This window comes from Acinonyx jubatus, chromosome B2 (genome assembly GCF_027475565.1).
Source record: "Acinonyx jubatus isolate Ajub_Pintada_27869175 chromosome B2, VMU_Ajub_asm_v1.0, whole genome shotgun sequence".
Lineage (NCBI taxonomy): Eukaryota > Metazoa > Chordata > Mammalia > Carnivora > Felidae > Acinonyx > Acinonyx jubatus.
The window spans coordinates 21,011,970-21,029,535 of record NC_069385.1 but is presented as its reverse complement, the minus strand read 5'-3'; positions in this window follow the sequence as shown (position 1 = coordinate 21,029,535).

Here is a 17,566-nt window from a genome sequence, read left to right as displayed (position 1 = left end):
AAATAATTTAAAAATTAAAGTTACATTAGTAAAGTAAGTTATTGTAGGGGGGGAGGGTGTACAAGGACAAATATAAATAGGTTAGTGTTCCTAAAGCCTAAAGATTAAAATAAAAAGTGATAGGAGCTATCAGGCCCTCACTCTTGGGGATAAAGATTTCCCATCCCTTGACCTGCTGCTAGACTCAATGTTAATAGGGGAAAAATGAATAAAAGAAAGTGAAAGGATTTGTGTCAGAAACCCAAATGAGCATGACATAAGATTTTGGAGGTTTTGGGGGACTATGTCTTGGGAAGCTCACCTCTGAGGCTCTGATCTCATGTAGACCCCTCCAATGAAGTCTCTTTTAAGCAGTCAAGGGACTGAGATTAAGGTTTTCTTAGTGCATACTGCTAAAATGGCTTCCAGTGATTAGATAAATCTTACATTTTGCCTCAATTTCCCTTATCCAGCTTGGTGCTGATATGCCAAATTTCCTGAAGAAACAAAGCCAGTGAAAAATATACTAAGACTCTCTGAGGCCTCTGAAACAAAAGCTTTCAATGTGTTTGGGTTCTGGGGAAAAATAAGCTAAGTGGTTGAGATCTTCATGAAATGTAACCTCAGAAAGCTTTGAAATGCTCCAGAAGTTTTTGAGACTGACCATGAGATAAAATGCTAAAAATACGTTGGGACTAAATTAAAAGGAAGGTCAGGACACAGCCATGTCTGAATGCGAGATATAAAGCACAGTGAACACAAATTGATAATGCTGAGGAGAGAGATCATTTATTGCTCTTCCATTTTTCTTTTAGGGAACAAGCAATAAAATTGAAACGAATGAGCCAATTTTAGAGCTAATTTTCATACAGTATCATTTCTCCTGAAGGTTCACCAATGATAGAAATCAAAGAGAAAACCAACTTATTTTGTCTTCAACTCATCTCTTGGAAGAAAGACTTAATATTTTTGCCTGAGGGCCACTTCTTAAAATACAAATTCTGAACTACAAATTTTGAAGTCCACTTTTTATTTTTATGTACATATGCTCTTAACTTGTATGTTAATGCAAAACTCAATAGCCATACTCACACATGAAAAACACACACACATACACATTCACACCCCCAAATATACACTCTATTCTTTCTGCCTCTCTGTGTCTCTGTCTTTGTTTTCCTCAGTCTATCCATGATCTATCTCATCTATCTATCTACCCATCTATCTTTATTTACAAGTCATTTAAAATATGGTTTGCTTCTGTGCGGGGTAGTTTTTATTCTCTTCCTGCTTGTACCTGTCTTTTTCTCACTGACATGTATGTCTGCTTTAATTTTTTTCCTAAAAACTAAAAAGTTGTTGTTTGATAGATTATTAAAAGATCCTATGTAATTCTTTCTTTGGAAGTTGAAAACTGTTCAGAACTGTGAAAGGCCTGAAATTTTACCCTGCTTGCAAACTAAAAAGGTTAGGCTGTCATAATCTTCTGGATTCTAGCAGAAGACATGAGACTCTTGTATCAAAGACAAGGGACTTTTTTATTCATGGCACAACAGGCTTTATGGCTTCATGTTCACATCGATTTCCTTTGCCCCCCTAGTCCCAAGGCAGGCAATGCAGAACAGCCCAAGTGGATGCTACACACACAGTGGTTTTGTGTCCCAGGTGATGAACCTGAGTTGAGGAAACAGTCTTTTAAAGAAGCTGCAAACAAACAATGCTCAACCTTTGCCTCATTGAAGACGTTATCCTTATTATCCTGGACAGCAAAAAAAAAAAAAAAAAAAAAAATCTGCTATCTGCCTCAAAGGGAGACACTCTATTTCCAATGTTGTTTGCTTTACAAGCATCCTTGAAAAAATAGTCTAGAACAAAAGGCTGTCAGTTCCTTTCACTGAGAAACTCATTGACAATTGTCTCCCAATACAGACTTGCTCCTGTAGTTCTCCACAAATATGCTCCAATTATTCATATTAATAGTCTAAGAGATAAATACTTATCAGTTTGCCTGTCAATTTCCACAGAGTTCTCTTATCACACAATAACTTTACTTTTCTTTCTTTTCCATCTCCTCTTCCTTCTCCTCTTCCTCCCCCTCCCTCTCCTTCTTTTAAAAATCAGTCCTGGTGCAGAGATATCAGTCTCTTGGTCCTGTGTTTTATCTGTAATACTCTGAACAGTTTTTCCAACAGGTGCCACATTTATACAATCTAATTTTTCTTTATTTCTACCTTTCCTCTTTCTTAGTCCCATGCTACTTGGCTGAACATTCCAACTCCAGTTTTTATTTGTCGCCAATGCCTACTGCAACTGATGAGCCAAACTGTGCTTTTCAGGAGGTGGAGTTTCTAGCAACATCTGATTGCTTTATCCTTGGATTTTTTTTTTTTACACATTATGCAGAGTTCTCCCCTATTCTATCAAGATTCCTGTGAGTATATATATTCATTTATCTTACATCAGTTTCACACTGACACAAGATCATACTCCTAATGCAGAAAAGTAATGTTTGCAAGTACTTCTGTGAATTACACAGGTTCATAAACAGTGCTCTGCCTGGATTCCTAAATATAAGAAAGAAGAGGGTTTTAAAATCTTATTTAATCCTTATGCAACAGGAAGGAAATGCTACCCTGAATGTAATGAGAATGATAACATATCCTAACCTTTGCCTTGAGAACAGTTTGAGCCCCTTCAGAAATGAACTCCTTGGAAGTCAGAGACTTACTTCAGTTTCTCTGCATTTGCTCAAAATATTTCTGGAATTGTCTTTAGGATCTGATATACATTTCTTGGACTATCTTCTGTAGCGATAAGCTAAAAGCTGTTTAGAGCCCAATAAAAAGTAAACAAATAAGTGGGGTTAAAAACTGTGAACATGTGCAAGGAAACATATCCTTATGTGGTCAATAAATTAGCCTTGAATACAATTCTAGCAAAAGAGTTCCAATTGTTCCAGGTTTCTGGTATTTTGGAAGAAATGAAAAGTAGCTCTTCTTTCCCAAAAGATTGAAAGTTCCTTCATTAAAAGTATAAATGTTAAAGAAATGTTCCACTGCATTCTTTTCTTTTTGTATTAATTCTTTAACAGGAATCATTTTTAAGCTAAAGAGAGTATATCAACGTGGAGGGATTTTGTCACCTGGGTATTGCCAGAGCCAATGAAATTAGTTGCAGAGTTGCCTCCTTTACTGATAAAATGACTTAATTTCCCTGACTTTTATATATTTCCCATCTTTCTTTGCCTTGTTTTTGAAAGATAATGTGTTCACTCTGAAATAATAAACATGTAGGAGTTAAACTTATTACTCACAAGACATTGAGTAAATTTAGGCAAGTTACTTAACCATTCAGCCTAAATTTACTCTAATACAAAAATGCAATAGTAATACTCAATTTACAGGACAGTTTGACAGTTTTAATGTTTATTTATTTATTTTGAGAGAGAGAGAGAAAGAGAGAGAGAAAGAATGCACATGGGTGTGTGCACGAGTTGGAGAGGGGCAGGAAGAGAAGGAGAGAGTCCCAAGCAGGCTCTGTGCGGTCATTGCAGGGCTTGATCCCACAAAATGTGAGATCATGACCTGAGCTGAAATCAAGAGTTGGACACTTCACTGACTGAGCCACCCAGGTGCCCCTACAGGACAGTGTTTAGGTTAAGGAGACAACGTATTTGAAGATGGATGGCAAAATTGGAAGGAAATTGCTGCTCAAGTCTCTTCCCACTCGCCCTGGTCACAATTGAACATTTTACATATCAATTGAATATTTCCTCTGGAATACAAAAATGGGTTGAAACCTTAAGTTCATGATGGCTGAGCTGCCAGCTTCAAAGTTATTCTCAAAATGCATGCCTATCTTGGACAAAAAGACAACAGAGAGAAAGGGTCTATTCCTGTTGGCACCTTCTCTGTAGAATATGGATGGGTGACTAACATGGTGGGAATATAAACTGAACCCGCCCCCCCAAACTACTGGGGTGGGCTTCAATCCTATGATGTTAGGCACAAGAACTGTTTAAAAAACATTTTCCCCAACATGTAACTCCCCCTCAGTGGAGGAATCATCAGGAAAAACTTAAGACCTTCCATGGGGTAATGGAAGGTAATGAGAGCAGTGGAGCAGAAGAATAAAGTTCTCTTTCCACATATGCACCATTTTGCTTTTCCACCAGGTGGCAGATGGGGATGCTGCACCTGAGAGAAGTAGGACTTCTTAGCTCAATAAGTGTTGGAGGTCTGGTGGGTGTGCAATGGGAGACAGTGAATGAAGCACTGGGAAAAGAGGGTTTCGAAGTTTTGAAGATTCTACTTTTTTCAGGCTATTGACAATATTCAAAGATTTTGTGGGGCATGAACATCATTGCATAAATGTGACCCTCTGATTGCTGTTTTGCCTGAGTCTGATCTTCCAGAATGTAAGAGAGATCACTGGAAGGATCTGGGTCCAGCAGAGGTGAGGAAAGTGGCATCCTCAGCACCCATGGCATCCATCCCATGGACCTAGATATGGTCCTTCCTCAATGATTCTCAGCTTCTACTTTGGGACTGCTAGAGTTATTTAAGCTGTTAAGGTGGTGGTCGGGGGGTGCTTAACTGCTAGATTAAATATGTGTTCTCCATTGAATCTTGAAGGTGTGGGAAAGGAAAAAGATAAATCGGGTGCTCTTTTGGTTTGTCCTTGCCATCATCGTTCCATCCATGCCTCAGCATTCTGAGACTGTCCACAGCACAGCGCCAGTCCTGCTAGATGAGATCTGAAGCTCCCAGCAAGAGGGAAAAGAGAGAATACAAAATTGGAATGGGGAAAAAAGAATAGTTGGCACTCAAGAAAGGGCCATGGCAAAACCTGTATCTAATTCCCACTATAAAAAGTGTCTTTTTTTTCAATAAGTCTAGAATCCTTGGACATTCCTTTTTTTTTTTTTTTAAGTCAAGAATGAAATCTCTGCTCATTAAAATAATAAATAACTTTTTTCACCAGCAGAAGTGAGTACATGTCTGAGAAAAAAAAATTCTAATACTTTTCTACTGATAAGGTTCCTGGTAACTACTGAACAGTCAAAACAAGAACATATAACTGAAGCTCAGTCAAGAAAAAAAAAAAAGGAAAGAAAGAAAGAGAGAAAAGATCAGGTGGATACAATAGGGAACTTACCTTTTAAAATGATTTAAGGTAACAAACAAAAAGGAGAAATTAGCAGGAGACCCTGGAGTGAATTTGAAAAATTAGGCTCTAATTATCATTATCACATATATTTATAATTGTGAATATAAGAAGGCCTTTCAAGAAAAAAATATGTGTTGGAACAGAAACCCATGGGGGAGAGGAAGGAAAGAAAAAAAAAAAGAGGTTAGAGTGGGAGAGAGCCAAAGCATAAGAGACTGTTAAAAACTGAGAACAAACTGAGGGTTGATGGGGGTGGGAGGGAGAGGAGGGTGGGTGATGGGTATTGAGGAGGGCACCTTTTGGGATGAGCACTGGGTGTTGTATGGAAACCAATTTGACAATAAATTTCATATATTGAAAAAATATATATATGTGTTGGTTCCTTTGCCTGTGATCACTGGACTGTAATGAGCTAACTACCCAACTTGATAGTACATGTGGACTTCTGTCTTCGGCGTAGCAGATATGTGATTCCTAGCTAAGATTGCAGGGGCGGAGATACAGTGTGAGCCCCATGATTCTCCATTACGACCTCCAGGTGCTCTCTTGGTCTGGCCTTGTGACCAGACCTGTATAATGCACACTCTAGTTGTGTGAGTACTGCTGTTTATTCCGTCTGTGTTTGTAATGAAGGATCACCCCAGTGGGAGAACTGTGAGGAATTAATATTTTATTCCTGTAGCCACCAAGGGTCTGTAAATCATATTTGCAGGTCCTGGCTTTCTCTGCCTGTGGCCCGGCTGGCTGATGGGGGGCGGTGCATAGGAAGGAGGAAGTAACTGTTTTGCATTCAATTTCTGAAGCTCAGCACATCTTAGGAGCTTTCTTCCACCTTCACTATTTTCAGAGTTGCATTTTAAGGTGACTAGGATACGAGTGAATAGCTCTTGATGTGCATTACTAAACAATGTGGAAAATCAATATCCCGTTTCAGGGACTGTTTTATTTCATAGGACTTTCTTGACGGCTGCTCACAGTTCTGGTGCAGATTTTCTTTTTTTCCATAAAGCCCAGAAAAACCAATAATACTTCGGTACCTTTTAAAATTTTTATCAATGAAATTCCAATGGCTTTCCAAGCTTTTCAGAAATGCTTGAGGTATTTTTTGAATTAGAGATTCAATTTTTCTACTACTGAATGTAACCATCATTCAGAGACATAGATCGTGTGTTATGTACCCATCCACCAAGGTGTACGGGCAAGGCCCTAAGAAACATAGCTCCACGTATCCAATCACAAGCAAGTCCTTTTATTCTGGATCTCTATTAGTCATTTATCTGCTATGGGTTCTCCGTATATACACATACAGACAGAGACAGAGAGAGGGTGAGAGGGGGAGAAGGAGAGGGAGAAAAGGACAGAAAGGGGAAGAGAAGGACAGAGAGAGGGAGACAGATCTATTTTAAGGAATTGGCTCACATGATTGTGGAAGCTGGCAAGTCTGAAACCCACTGGGTAAATCAGCAGGCTGGAAAGTAAGGCAGAATTTTGGTTACAGCCTCATGGCAGAATTCCCTGAATTCTCTGAGACACCTCACATGTTTGCTCTTAAGGCCTTCCGATGCATGAGGCCCACCCACATCTTGAAGGTTAATTGCTTCACTTAAAGTCAAGTGATTATAGATGTTAACCACATTCACAAATATCCTGGACCAAACAACCCGGTACTGTAGCCCAACCAACTTGACGCATAGAATTAACCTTCACAATATGCAAACTATCTCAAGCCCCTCCACTTATCTTTACCTTTGCGGCTACTATTTTTATTTAAGCCTGCGGCTTCCCTCACCTGGACAAATGCAACAGCCTTCTAACTTCTCTCTATTGGTAAGTTTACACCACTTTTTGCTATAGTACCAGTCAACTCCCAATTTCAGTAGCTTACATTGGTAAGGGCTTGTTTCTGGCTCACATTACATGTTGGCTATGGCTCTGCTCCATGTGTCTTCTTTACTGGAGGTCTAGGCTGAAGAAGAAGCCCCTATTTGGGACATGCTGCTCTCGTGGCCAAGGGAAAAGAACAATGGCAAAACTGCATGTGGCTCTTAGAACTTATGCTATGATGTGTCATCAATTATTCTGCTCAGACTTTATTGGCCAAAGAAAGTAATAAGGTCAACACTGGTTCCAAGGGGAAGGAGGTATATCTTTTTACAGGGAGAACCAAAGAACATTTAGAAACAAAATTGTATTTAACGCATCTCCCTTCAATCTACTCTCCACACTGCGGTCAGTGGAGTTAAAACCAGATTGGATTATATCAATCCCCTGCTTAAGAAGAATGTTCACTGCTCTGTTGTCACAGTTCTTCAGAGAAATAGAATTAATAGGACGTGTGTGTGTGTGTGTGTGTGTAAAAGAGATTTATTATAAGGAACTGGCTGACATGATTATGGAGGCTGGCAAGTCCCAAGATCTGCAGGGTGAGTCAGCAAGTTGGAGACCCAGAAGAGTTGCAGGTATAGTTCCTCTCCAAATGGCAGTTGTCTCGAAACCCAGGAAGAGCCGAGCAGAGGTTTCAGTTCAAGCCTGAAGGCAGGAAAAAACCCAGTGTTCTGGTGTGGAGGCAGTCAAGCAGGAAGTCATCTCTGACTTTGGGGTCTATTCAGACCTTCGACTGATTGGATGAGTCCCACCCACATCAGGGAAGGCAATCTGCTTTGCTCACAGTACTTATTTAAATGTAAATCCCATCCAGGAAACCCTCCCTGAAATGCTCAAAATAATGTCTGACCAAATATCTGTCCCACTCAAGTTGACACCTAAAATTAGGCATCACAAATGCATTCCCAGATTCCCAGCACGTTTCAAATGAAATCCAGGCCCCTGGGTGACTCAGTTGGCTGAGTGTCTAACTTCAGCTCAGGTCGTGATCTCATGGCCCATGAGTGTGAGCCCCACATCAGTTTCTGTGCTGACAGTTCAGAGACTGGAGCCTGGTTTGGATTCTGTGTCCCCCTCTCTCTGCCCCTCCCTTGCTTGTGCTTTCTCTCTCTCTCACACAAAAATAAATAAATAAAATTAAAAAAATAAAAACAAAATGAAATCCAAACTCCTTTCTGTGACCTTCAAGGTACCACATGACCTGGCCCTTTTCACTCTCCAGCCTCATCTCAGGACTAATTTCCACTTGTTCATTCTATTCTAATTACAGGGCCATCTGTCCCTGGCCAAAACATGTCAATCTCTTTGCTGCTGTATTATCTTTTTTTAAGAGGCTGATGGAATTTTCTTTTTTGTTTTTTCCAAGTTTATTTATTTATTTTGAGAGAGAGAGCACAACTGGGGAAGGGGCAGAAAAAGAAGGAGAGAGAATCTCAAGCAGGCTCCGTGCTGTCAGTGCAGAGTCCAATGAGGGGCTCAAACTCACGAATCGTGAGATCATGACCTGAGCTGAAACCAAGAGTTGGATGCTTAACCAACTGAGCCACCCAGCACCCTGCCACTGTATTATTTTTATGTTTGGTGATCTCTCACGCCAGGGTCACTCTTCTTCTAGCACCTACATATTTCATATGGCTCAACTGGATATTTCCTGCTTTTCTGGTCTCAGTTTAAACGCCTCTGCTTTGGAGATGCCTCCTTGGATAATTTATTTAAATTATTTAATTTAGGGGCGCCTGTTGGTTAAGCTCAGTCAGTTAAGCGGCCGACCTCGGCTCAGGTCATGATCTCACAATTTGTGAGTTCGAGCCCCGCGTCGGGCCATGATCTCACAGTTTGTGAGTTCGAGCCCCGCGTCGGGCTCTGTGCTGACAGCTCAGAGCCTGGAGCCTGTTTCAGATTCCGTGTCTCCCTCTCTCTGACCCTCCCCTGTTCATGCTCTGTCTCTCCCTGTCTCAAAAATAAATAAAACGTTAAAAAAAATTTTTTTAATAAAAAAAATAAATTATTTAATTTAATGTCCTATTTAAAGGACAACACTTCTAACCCAGTGTTTCTAATAAAGCACCTTGTTTATTTTATTTGTATTTTTAAAAAGTAGACTCCACGCTCAGTGTGGGGCTTGAACTCATGACCCTGAGATCAAGAGTCTCACACTCTACTGACTGAGCCAGCCAGGCACCCTGACACCTTGTTTATTTTTTAATAGGCATTTTTCCTTTATCCAAAATTATTTTATTTTTTGTATTTTTCCTTTACTAGATTTAGGAGCCATGAGGGTCATAATCATGTCTTTTTTCCTCATGATTGCCTACCCCCAACCACAACACAGTTCATGATGCATTGTAGGCACTCCATAAATACATACTAAATAAATGAATAATTGAATGGGCCATGGGAACATAGAAAGATTAAGGCTGATTCATTGGTCCTAGGTATGATTGTAACTCAGTCAAAATGGAAGGCCATTTTAAGAGAAAAAAATTAAATCCATAAAGATACTTTTTAAAATACTGAGTTGGTGCCAGGAGTTTTTAAGCTTTGTTTGATTATTTCTTCTTCAGAAATAATTTAGAGAGGTTGGATGACAATCCTGTGATAACCCCAAAATTTCTTTAATTCTGACTAATCATTTTATGTGACTAATAGAAAGACTGACTTCACTTTGACAGAGGGACTTACATTCTGCATTTCATATTTAATGATTTATTTTGTTGTACTGGGTTGGGTTACAAATATCACAAAGCTCATGGACTCCTCTGAGTACATTCATCCAATACACCATTGTCATATACAAATATTGGTTTCCAAGCCCCAGTTTCCTCAGATACAAAATAACAATGACAAGTAATATGTCTCTTCCGAAGTGCTTGGCAAAGATCTTGGCCCATAGAAAATCTCAATGATCTGTATGTGTTCTCAGTGTCTGTGAGGTAAGATGGGAAGTCTTGGCAGGTTAGCCCAGAGTTAAGGAAGCCTTGCTTAGGAAACTGGGAAGCTCGAGGACAGGACAGACATAAATCAAGGATATTGGGTCACACAGTTTCAAGAGTAAGACTTTAGAAGCCAGGAGAATTGGCAAGAGAAAAATAGTATAGACATTTGAAAGGAATTGTTTCAGAGTTCAAGATATGAGAACAGGGGCTAAGGGATGGGGAGAGAAGGCCAGAGATTAGTTAGAGAGCTGAGGTTTAGGGCATACCAGAATCTAAAAGTCTAGTTTTATAGTGAATCACTGGTCCAGGCTCCTTGTCTGATATCTTGTCTGATTAGAATGAGCTGGTCCAAGCTAAGTAGCACCAGTGATGGGAATGGAACTTTTGGACAAGGAGACAGGAAGTCCATACAGTTATGCATTAGACCCTAAACTTTATTATAATCTTTATGAATTAATATAGAGGTTATTATTTAGATGATAATGCCTTGACTTTACAGCACTGATATAATACCCTTTCATCCAAACAATACTTATCTAGGTAGGTTGTACTTACATTTAATAGATGTGAAAACTGAGAGTAAGGATGGTTTAATCATTGATTTCAGCCAGGAAGCTGGAGTAGGAGCATTACATAGGCCTTTTGATGTCCAGCCCAGAATGATACCATTTCTAGTAGAGACCTACAATCAGTAAATATTGAAAGTATAAAAAACATTCTCACCTGCTTCACTTCCCCAGAAAGATCTCCGTCTGTTTCAGTTGGGTACCTAGTGTACCCTCAGGGAGTTTGGTCAGGGAAGTCCACACATGATTCTGGACTGGACACCACCAACAAAATGTATTTTCCTAAATAAAATGCAATCAGATATCCTTTCCCCTTATCTTGTGAATCTGAGCTGTCTTGACTGTTCACATTTCATTTTCATTCCCACCTGTGGCTTGATTCTCTTTTCTCTTTTATGAGAGATCTTGCAGTTGTATTCACTTGGCATAATGTTACTCCTTACGCACAGATGGATTAGGTAGCTACTAACCAAGTACAATTTGAAAATCTAGATTATCTGATTCTTCTACACCTGTCATCTCTACTTCCAGCCTGCCTGCCAAGGTAAGGTACTGCTGAGACCTTTGTGCAGCCACAAGTGTCACTTGGAAAGGAAATATAAGAAATACAATGAATCATCATTAGTCATGAACACACGCACAAATCACTTCAGCAGTGTAAGGCAATCACTGTACAGGTAAAAATAAACATTTCCTTCTTTAAGAATAGCTATGAAAGAAGTTTATATTGGGAAGAAAAGGTTATTCTAAAATCTTTCTATTGTCTCAACTTTGATAACAATTAGACACATTAGAATAATTTGGGAAGATTCTGAAATCCTTGTCCCCAGTCTACACTCAAACCATATGTCTGAAATCCCTGTAAGTTGAACTGCAGGTCCAGTAATTTTTATAAAGCTCCCAGAGTAATTCCATTGTACAGCCATGGTCAAAAACCACTGTTCTAGATGTTTTCCAGAATAAATAAATAAATAATGATCTTAAACATTTCTTAAGAAAAAATTGTTTTTCCTCAAATGAAATTTAAAGATAAAGCTAATTATTTAAAAAATAGAATGAAAATAAATTAATCATTGGTCCAAGATACATGGAGGCTGGGGAGAGAGAGACAATGCCTTCATTTATATGTGGCCACAATGGTGTTCTTTACCGAACTTGCTAACAGTGAGAAGAGAAAGGAGACCTCAAGGAGAAGAACAATTAAGTTTAGTGGTGTTGATAAGAGGACGCTTTGAGCAATAAGATCTTGTATTGAATATTATTTTTCTCATATGACTAAAAAGCAAAACTGAGAAAGACATGTCAAGATTTATATTGTATTTCTTCTCTGCCCACCCCCCTTTTTTTACTTAGGTACAATATACCTACTGGAAAATTTCTTTTTTTTTTTTAATTTTTTTAATATTTGTTTATTTTTGAGAGAGATAGAGATAGACTGAGTGCAAGCGAGGGAGGGGCAGAGACAGAGGGAGACACAGAATCCAAAGCAGGCTTCAGGCTCTGAGCTATTAGCACAGAGCCTGATGTGGGGCTCGAACTCATGACCTGACGCTCAACTGACTGAGCCACCTAGGCACCCCCAAAATTCCCTATTTTTAATGTTCGGTTCTGCAAGTTTTGACAAACATATACAGTGAGCAACTGTACCTTATAGAACAATATTACCCTTCAAATTACTCCATGCTTATCTGTAGCCAACACCTCCCCACCCCCAGACCCTGGGGGTCTCATCTGTTTTCTATTCTTATTTTTCTTTTCCTGAATGTCATACAGCTGGAGTCTTGCAGTTTCATTGTATTCTTAATAGTAATATGCTGATAGAAAATAATGAATGTGTGTATATTGTGCCAGAAGGTGTGACGTGATCAACTATCTTTTCTGAAAGAGAAACTGAGCTGTCCTCCCTACCTACCGTGGAGCACTTGGGAGAGCCTTGGCCCTTGGTATACATGCGGACCAAGAGAAGCTGAACTGCTCGGGAGGGCAGTTTCCTGATTTAAATCAAATCTGGGGATAGAAATATTGAAATAAATTTAAGGAAACATCAGTCACATAATTAAACCCAAGAATATAAAATATAAGACACAGAAGGGCTATATAGTTTTAATTAATAAAAAATAAAAGATTATTCAACCTTGTACAAAAGCAATAATAGTAGAAAGGTCAGAAACAAAGGTAAGCAAATAGAAGGAAAAAGCCACAGCCAGCTGAAGAAAAGGCATGGTCTTTATCTAGACTTTAAAAATATTTCACACATAATCATCACACACGTTCATATAAACACATATAGAAATATATAGAGAAGTAAATATATATAGAAATATATATAGAAATAAATATATTATATAGAAATATATATATATATATGTATATATATACTTACAAGACTGGAATGTCTTACATGCTGTTCCATGAAAGATCTTTCTCTCAAACCTTTTTACTGAATTATGACTAGTTCCTTTGTGCCCACAGTACATGTTAGGGGTTAAAAGCGCAGTCATTAGGAACATGGACTCATGAATCAGACAGACCTAGCTATTATCTCAGTTCTTCCACTTAGTTCACATATGACCTTGGGCAAAATGCTGAACTCGTCCAAGCTCCTTTTTTCTCATTTTCAAAATAGAGACAATTATATCTAATCTGTGTATTTGATGTGAGAGTTAAAATGAGATAATGCACAAAAAGCACTTAGTATAGTGTTTGGAAAATAATAATGGCTCAGTTATTCTACCAAGTTAATGAACAAGAAAAACTCAGGATGTAATTAAAATAAATGTTTTGGTTCTGCCTCCCATTGACCCTTCATCAAATGTATTCATCACCAGTCTCGAGCTGAAATTTCTCACAGTCCTTGTGGCTTTTCTGTTCACTTTTAGGTAACTGAGTCCTGGGTTACTTCAAAAAGCATTATATTCTCATTCGGAAATTAGGTTGCTACTTTCAGATCATGACCACAGTTCTTAACTTCAGGTTCTCCCCAGCCCTTGCTGCTGGAAGGAGGCAATGGAAGATGTCATTATGATTGTACATTTTCTTATTTTTCTACATCGCTATTGTCCTCCTTCCCCTGCCTGCCACCCCCTCTCTGATACTTGGAGCAGTAAATATACAAGAAAAGTATTGCTTAAAGTTGTTCTAGACAGATTTGGGCCCTTGGGACCAGCGGGCAGCTGATTCTCTTGGGGACATTTTTTAGGGCTTTTGGAACACCCCTGGACACTCTGTCCTGCAGGTCCTTGGACCATGGGAATACATCTGTATTCTGGCACGTATTCTTCAGCTCCAGTAATCTGGCCTTCGCTTCCAGGTTTTGGCTGCTCTTATTCCTCTGCCCCTTTTGTGGTCATTATAAATAGACCAATAATGGCACTCCTCTGACATCTGAAAGTCTTTCTCTCCTTCTGATCCACAGCAACCCTTGAACATTCCTTGCACCGGCAGGCTGAACCTACAGCAACACCCTCTAACTCCATGACCAAAGGTGTTAGGGGTAAAGAAACAAGGGCAGTGTTAGAGTAGTGGTGAGAAAATAAATTTTAATTTGTTATCCTCATGGCCCAGACTGGGACTGAGCTGTGATTTGTGACAAAGATCACTAATTCCAAAGATCTTTCCATCATACTTTTCCTGTAAATGCAAAGTCAGTGCTCAATAAGTATTTGTTGAATCTGCATCTACAGCCACTTATAGAAGTGACTATCAGGAGCCCTAAAAAAAAAAAACCAAGAAGGAGCTATAAAATTCAGTAGCAAATGATTTTTCTCAAATATTTGAGAGAACCATTTACTGTTCAGTCAAACTATAACAGCAATGATCTCTTTTGAACATTAACTCAGATTACCTGTGATAATTTTTCCTATTCTTTTTTTTTTTCTCTCAAACACTGAGCACTCATTAGCTATTACAGGGTAAATACTCTCACTAAATGAAACATCAGTATTACATCCCAGCCACCTGACTCCTGATAATAAAGCACCACCTAACATGAGAACAGTCCAGTTAAATAAAATACAGACTGTACTAATGCCACAGCTTTGGCTCTGATTGAATTTTTTACTACCTAGTCAATGTACCATGTTAGCCACAGCTCATTTTAGTGATAGCATTTTAATTCTGTGCCTGTCCCGACTTCTCACTTGGCATTTGACTAAAATGGACAATGGTAGAATGATTTTAAGGTTTTGTTTCCCCTTTTCCTCACTAAAGCATTCTCACCGGGGCAGTGTCTGAGGGAAATTTTTAAAACCGGGTGGAGCCTTTCATTTGTCTTCAATGTATCATTATTCTGCCCACATGGAGCCTGGCTCACATCCAGTGTCCCAGAACCTTGGCTGCTAAAAGACCCACAACCCCGCTGGAAAGTTGCCCAAGATAGGTAACATTTTGACCCAGGAGCTGCAAATAGAGGTCAAAAGAAACACCGTGTCTTCAGCATTCTTTTGAAATGCTGGAAACTTTATTTCACGACCCTAGATGATAAACATAAAAAAACAAACAACAACAAAAAAAACAACTACGTGTCCTGAGGCAAGTAGAACTATAAATGACTAGTTTTGTTGATAAGCCCAGCCTAGTAAAACTCAATTATTTTTTTTCTCATCTACCCCTTCAAAGGGTGAAACTTCAGAGATTGGTGCAGCTGGTAAAAAATGTTTGAAAAATGTTTCAGCAAAAATGTTTAAAGTGCTTTCCTATTATAGATTTAATTAAATATAATGAATATATATAACATACATACCTTTTCTAAATACAGTGTTTTGTTTTGTTGAAACTCATTAGTATTCTTTTGTTTGCAAGTAATAGAAACACAACTAGAACCAGTTGAAGCAAAAGAGAAAGGATATTAGAAAGATATCCCAAAGGCACTATGTATACCAAAATGTATTACGGAACCAGAAGACGTGAAGTCCAGTGGGCTTCAGAAATGGGCCACAAGACTGGAACTCTTATGGAGAACTTGGAGCACTCCTTTGTCTTTTATCTGACTTTTTCCCATGAATGTATATTTTTCTCTTCTTGTGCTGCCCCCAAGTCTACATAGTGGTGCAGCATAACTTTCAAAAAGTGTTCATATTTTATTTTATTTTTTTATCTTTACAACTGGAAAAATTATTTTTATTCATAATCAAAGCACAGTATTTATACTTTTTTCACAGAACTCAAAGTGAAATCCCTTCCCCAATTCAGTTTGGAGAACCATGCCCTGATAATTACTAATTACATTTCTTTTCTTTTTTTTTTTTTTTTTTTTGGATGAGCACTGGGTGTTGTATGGAGACCAATTTGACAATAAATTTCATATTTTATATATCATAACTGAGAGATATGACAGGGAGAGTTTCTGTCCCCAAGTTCCCAAGGAAGGGATCATTTGACTCAGTCTAAGTCAAGTACCTATCCCAAGAATGAACTGTGGCTGGGGTCACTAGGTCATCCTGCAAAATTACTACTCTGGTTTCAGATCTATGGATTGGCATACATGGGTCAGGTTCCCCCGAATTTGAGGTATTTTCCTTGAAAAGTTTTGTGGGTTGGGGGAGTATTGGGAAAACCCAAGATGTTGGTATGTTGTACTTTCGACTTTTCACATAGTGAATGTTAAGTTGCTGAAATTTTAGCCAGAATTATGAAGATAATTGAATGAATTAATCGAGAATTAAATACATATAGCATTACCACAAAATTAAAATGCTACTCATATTTATTTGGGAAATAGTTAACATAACACAAAAGTTAAATATTGACTCTGGAGATTTTCCCCCTAAATTGAAATCTGACTCCATTATTAACTAGCAGTGGGACTGCTCTGGGTCCAAATTTCCTTATCTGTGCAATGGGAGTGTTAGCATTACCCATTTTGATGGGTTATCATGAGATTAAAATGAAAAGTGCTTTTAACAGTGCCTGGCCCATAGGAACACTCAAAAATGTTCATTGCTCTTGTTTTTTCCATTCAGATGTTCAACAAGAGAAATTAATTCCACTTTTTTCTCACCTAACTAAATAACTGTGGAATAATACAAGTCTAAATTTTTGTTGCATAAACTTGGACTCGGCTCTTTATGTGGCTAATATAGGCTTCAGTTGCTTTTAGTGAGATCTTAGATCACTCAAAATCATTAAACTCTTTAATAAAGCAAACAGCAAAGACTTGGGCAATATCCGATAGTCAGACGAGATCTTGAATTCAATTTTAACTTTATGACTTTAAATCAATCTATATGACTGTGGGGATTTCTCTTTCACCCATCATGTAAAAAGACAGATGCAGGTAAAAAACATTGCATCTCAAAATTAGTCATTTTATGCACACATAAAATCAAGAGGCCTGTAGGTTAGAAAATAATAATATGCCATTGTTTTCAGCTTCATAAATATGCATATCTGCACATAAGTCTTCAAGTTTTCATAGGCTCATGAATAAATCCTGGGACATGAATTTGGCACATATTTTTTACTTAGTGTTTATGTGTTTGTCCATCTGTTGTCTAATCATTGGATCACAGCAGAACATCCATGCAGCTTAAAGACCTATTTCTACTCCCCAAACTATTTTCACAAAACGATGGGTATGTTTGATGATGGAAGGGCACTGTGAAGTAAGTTACATACAAAAAGCAAATTCCACCCTTTGTTCTTCTACCATTTTCTCTTACACACACACAAACACACACACACACACACACACACACACACACACACAAGGCCCATGCTGCTCTAGTTATTACTTGAAATTGAAGCCAGTAGCCACATAGCAGGTTGAAATGGTTATTAGGCTTAGCTGTGTCTACAAAACTTACAGAGTAATGCAGTAGTGCTGAACTCATTTTGTCAATTTCAGGAGTCATATTTTTAATTTTTTTTAACGTTTATTTTTTTGAGACAGAGAGAGACAGAGCATGAGCAGGGGAGGAGCAGAGAGAGAGGGAGACACAGAATCCGAAACAGGGTCCAGGCTCTGAGCTGTCGGCACAGAGCCTGATGCGGGGCTTGAACTCACAGACCACGAGATCATGACCTGAGCTGAAG